This window comes from Arachis hypogaea, chromosome 6 (assembly GCF_003086295.3).
Source record: "Arachis hypogaea cultivar Tifrunner chromosome 6, arahy.Tifrunner.gnm2.J5K5, whole genome shotgun sequence".
NCBI classification, from domain to species: domain Eukaryota; kingdom Viridiplantae; phylum Streptophyta; class Magnoliopsida; order Fabales; family Fabaceae; genus Arachis; species Arachis hypogaea.
Genome location: NC_092041.1, coordinates 30,569,351 through 30,574,592, shown reverse-complemented (window position 1 = coordinate 30,574,592; position 5,242 = coordinate 30,569,351). Strand labels below are relative to the sequence as shown.

Here is a 5,242-nt window from a genome sequence, read left to right as displayed (position 1 = left end):
TGTAATCAACAACTGCAGATGATAATAATTGCCAGAACAAAGTCATTTCTAAGAAAATAAGACAAATAAAAAATTGGAATTCTGTTATGTTGTAGCACATACCGAAGCTTTAGCATGGTCCATGGAAAGTATGTTGTGAAAAAGCATGGTTCATTCCCTTCTGTTACTTTATATTGCGGTACCCAAGGAGATAGTCCCTCCAGTGATACAGCCTTATCTATATAGCTCTGAGAAAATTTTCCAAAAGAAATCAAGTAAAGGACAATATGAGAAATAAATGCTCGAATTTGCCAATTTCAAAAGCATTTTGTTTTTCTTTTGGGTCCACAGACTGGCCAATCCAAACAAACACTTCTGCTTGCGTGTCTAGTATGAGGATGTCCTCTGTTAACAAATCATCTTGGGAAAAGTTGTACACCTCCTCTACCTGGAGAGTAACGTAAAAGGTAGATTTAGAAAAAAAACAAAACCTATAGTTATAGAGTTACTGTTGACTGGTTTCCTAGTAAGAGTGTGAAAGTTTACATAATGTGGTAATCACAAACTCACCTGAAACTTTCCTGGTACATCGACATTGCACAAGAATATACAAAATAGAAATGGTCAGCTTAGTTGAATATCATTAAACAAATATGGAGTTTCATAATTATATGGAGAAGTACTTATACGATGATACCTCTATTAAAAGAGAAACTAAACAAATGTGGTTCTCTGATAATGTCATTGTTGACTTTTTTGCTGGTGTAATTCTGTTTTCCTCCAAGAGAAAACCAGAAAGCGGAGCTTTCTATTCCTTCTTTAGCAATGAGAAACTGAAAAAGCACATAGATCACATAGATCACAATAAGCAATGAGAAAGCACAGCGATTATGATAAGCAAAAAAAATCATATGAATTTTGAATTGAAGTCTGGGAAAAATATATATACAAAAAAGATACACCTAAAGCTCTTTGGCATAGATATTATCAAGATAAACTTATTCCTCTCCCTCACACAAAAAATAAATAAATAAATAAGGTCTGTGAAGTGATTCAACCTGTAAGAGAATCCAAGCATGCAGCTGTTACAAAGAAGCCTTCCAAATTTAACAGAACAAGATTTTGTAGCCGTGAAATGAGGCAAGAAAAGAAGATGAGCATGAAATCTGTGCAGGTTTGTAAGCTCTGCAGGTAAATTCAATGAAAAATCTGTGTTGTTACTCATCTCACCATGTATGCTTATGCAGCGAATGTAATAATTAGAATATCAGTGACTTTGCCTCACATACAGAAGAATATGAAACCAACCTGATAGAGGTTTCATATCGACATCTATTATGCAATTACACCACTTCAGATTCAGAGATTCCAACTTGGTTAAACCTGAAAAGCATGGGCCATATCCTTATAGAATAACACAAATTTTTATCCGGTCAAAGTTTTAACTTTAAGATCACAAAAATTATAAGAGAAAATATAGGGGGTAGTTAAAGACAAAGATTAGAGTTGAGTTAAGAAAGAGCACTTGAGGCAAACTCTTGTGTCTAGAAGTGGCTATTTCATTAATGATTGGACTCTCCATAATTGAATTAGTACCCCAAGATTTTGTGTAAGATACTAATGGTGACCATGCAGCCAAATGGATTCCTTCCTGCTTGCAAAATTATCTGAGTTTTCCTTGTTGCCATGATGAGCTCATTTCCACCTAAAGTCAAAATTGAATATAGGCACATCATTATTGTCAAAATGAAAAAAAAAAGAAATTATTCAATTTAAAATGGTGTGTTCTAATGTGTCTAAATTTTTAACTATTTGACACAAATAATCAAATATAAATCGTGGACTCTACTCCTTTACCCATCATCTTTTAAACAAATTAGACACAAATTTTATAGACACTATAAAATTTTTTATTTAAAATATGTATATTTATTTGATAAATTTAATCCCTTTTGGCAAGTGTTGCTATTGAATTTTCTTACTTGATTGACAACAGGACGAATAGTTGTATTTTCTAAGAGCCATGTGAGTTTTTTAATGCCAAAGTTGCTTACACCAATGAATTTGGCTAAGCCTAATCTTTGATACTCTTCCATGGCTTCCCATGTTCCTTCTATGTCAAAGGGAAGTAAATCATCCTTTCTTATTTCAAGAACTCCATCAGCTTCAGGTTTCAACCTCACTGGCGTATGAATCAAGTAGAGGTCTAAATAGTCCAACCCAAGTTTCCTAATCAATTTGAAGATCAACTATACATCAGTGAGATTATATACAATATATGATATATTTTTTTCTTTTTCAATTACTTTACATACTTGAGTATGGTCTTGAGAGCTGGAAGGACAAGGTCATGGTGAGCATTGTTGCACCAAAGTTTGGAAGTGATGAAGGCTTTATGGCGGCTGTTTATGATTCCAAGCTCTAAGGCCTTATCAGGCTACAAGCAAACAGAAGGCAATAGACGCCAGCTGATAAAGCTCATTTGTCTGCATAAATAGGATTATTACTCAACAGCTCAAAAAGACAAAAATGTACAACTAAACAATGGCAATAGCCAAACAAAGACCCGAACTTGCAAAATTTCCATTCAATTGAACCATCAGTGCCATTTTCAAAAGATACATTCCCTCTGCATATTGATAATTCATTATTGGTGCAATTTTTATCTATACAAACTAATTTAATATAAAATTTTGTGGCATAAAAAACCGCATGTGCAATCCACATAGATATAGGAAAGGTTCAAAAATCTCTAGTAGCCTTGCTGATTGCTGAGAGTTAATCCCAGTAGAAGTTCTTTCTATTATTGGTAATCTATTTAAAATTATTTCAAGATAACTCTACCAAAATAATGAACAAGAATAATAGTAAGTTAACCAGCATCTAGATATATTCAGCCCAACATTAGAATATTTAGCTTTCCACACAGAGATGTTCAAGGAAATAAAGTAAGAATGAAAATGAACTCTACTGTACAGTAAAGGCATTCTAGCTAACTGAAACTGGGGTAAGTATCCCAGTTCCAAATAGCTTTTTCATTTTACTTTAAGTTCTTAACATATGCAAATCATCAATAAAATACCTTTAGAGCTGCAATTGCTAGAATTCCAGTGCCAGTGCCATAGTCCAAGATGTATTCTCCTCCTTTTATACGGTCAGGAGTAATAGACATAATTTGGTAGTCGGATGGTCTCCAATTCCAAAGGCTAGTCCATGATTAAGAATTATATTCATTGCTTGAATATCCTGTGTAAGATTCAAGATTGCTCATTAGAATATACTAGTTCACAGAATATTCAATTTAGGATGAACAAATAGTTCTCAGACAAAAAAGATGTAGGGAAAACAAGAAGAAAAATGGTCAAAGTTAAAAATGGTATTCAAACAAGATGCAAAAATTCAATACTTAAATAGATTTGCAATGTATAATTACCAACTATAGGAAGTTTAGCAACATATTATCTGTAATGAAAAGGAAAGATAAACTGTGACAAAAAAATAAGTGTGAGATATGCGTACAGGTGGAGTAATCCACTTGGGCACCACCCATAGGCCTTCAGTAACTTTAACTGGATGAAATGATTCCTGAAAGCATTGAAAAATTTGTAAGTTTATTTCCAATAACATTCTCGCACTGACAGTTTTCCATAATATGAATAAGTGATCATTCCCCAAATAAGAATGCTAAGTAAAGAACGCAATAAATTTAATAGCTATTAAACAGAAACCAAACAATTAGTAGTTAGTATTTAACAGCTAGAACACAGGACTAACTCAATTTCATAAAGAGCATCATTGCCTCATTGACTCGATTTCTAGTTCATAAAAGATGAACCTGTCTGATTTTCACTCATGCCCTTCCAAAATTGATTTGAACAGAAACACTAGAAGATACACCTAAAAATTTCAGCTACTCTGCCTTTGAGTGAAAGGCATACCAAGTCATTTTTCTCATGAAAAATTTTGCCAAATATCATAGAACAGAGACTAGATGGCTGAAGAAATGTGAATATAGCATAATAATGCAGAACTTCAATAGCAAGGAAGTTGCGTAGATATTAGATCAATCTTCTAAAGCAACATAAGAACAACTTCATGATATTGATCTAGAAAAGAAACAAACTGACCCGAGCTCCTTTCATCCAGTCATCCTCCTCAATAATTTTAACTTCATATCTTGCCATCTCTTTCAAACCAATAGAATCAACAGCATGTGAGATGCTCATATTTATATCCTCACCTTCAAGAAGAGACTAAACTAACATAGTGTTTTCTTCCTCAGAAGAGACTAAATCAAAGGCAAATGCTAGCTTAATCCCAATTAGCTAATTACACGCTAAACACCTGCTTAACATTAAATAAAGAAACACCAAAACAATAGTAATTACTTCGGTTGTTTCTTCCTGAAATTAGAATGGAAAATTTGGAAATTCTTACATAGTTATGCTTATGTACAATATAAGTAGCTAAAAATCCCAAATTGCAAATGGACAAGTCAAAGAAAGTCAATGAGCAAAATCAGATAAAGGTCGTTAAATTTAGGGTTATATTGAGAAACTCAAGTGGTATTAAAGGGGAAGAAATTGAGATCAGCGTGAAAAGAACAAAAACAGTTTTAAGGTTTCTGCATTACTAAAATTGATCAGATTAGAACTGCAAAGTACTTCTCGTTGGTTTTCACCCTCTGCCATCACTAGATAAAAGAAACAGTAGTGCTCACTTTACTTAGGCATGGACCCTCCATAATCAAATTTCAAGGGAAGTTGAGTAACTTAATTGAATAGAGAAGCTTCTATTCTAAATTCTAATCAATAACAAATCTGATAGTTTGATGAAATTGATGGTTCAAGGCCAAAAGAAAAAAAAAAAGAAAGAATGAACTTACAGTCAATTTAATATGCTAAATTTGTAGTGGGTGAAAGTTGTCAAAAGTAGAAAGACTTAAGCTTATGCATAGTTCTATGTGAGTGCTCTAGAAACGGTAGCATTAGTTTCACTGCCATTGATGCTGAGACAGTTATATTAATTTAGAGATGAAAACAAATAGCATATTTCTCATAGATATTAAAAAGTTATATTAATTTCTACATAACATAGTACATGCATAAAATTCTAAGAATATATTTTAAAAGTATCAATTATCTAAGACAGAAAATTGCTGGAAATGGCCCAGTTCTTCTAACCAATATACTTAACATCCAGGCAGCTAAAAACACAAGTGAAATGCAAAGGATAACCTTTAATGAACCAAACTAACCAAGAG

At 32.9% G+C, this 5,242-nt stretch overlaps 1 long non-coding RNA gene and 1 pseudogene across 1 annotated transcript; both read right to left on the bottom strand.

Annotated features, from left to right (window-relative positions):
- Nucleotides 1-295: 295 nt before the first annotated feature.
- LOC112696526 (uncharacterized) lies at nucleotides 296-798 on the bottom strand. Its single transcript, XR_003150736.3, has 3 exons — nucleotides 677-798; nucleotides 550-560; nucleotides 296-427 (listed from the first exon to the last, which is right to left on the bottom strand). It is a non-coding gene; the product is annotated as an uncharacterized lncRNA (long non-coding RNA).
- Nucleotides 799-2,627, bottom strand: LOC112805492 (methylecgonone reductase-like; annotated as a pseudogene).
- Between the last annotated feature and the right edge of the window lie 2,615 nt (nucleotides 2,628-5,242).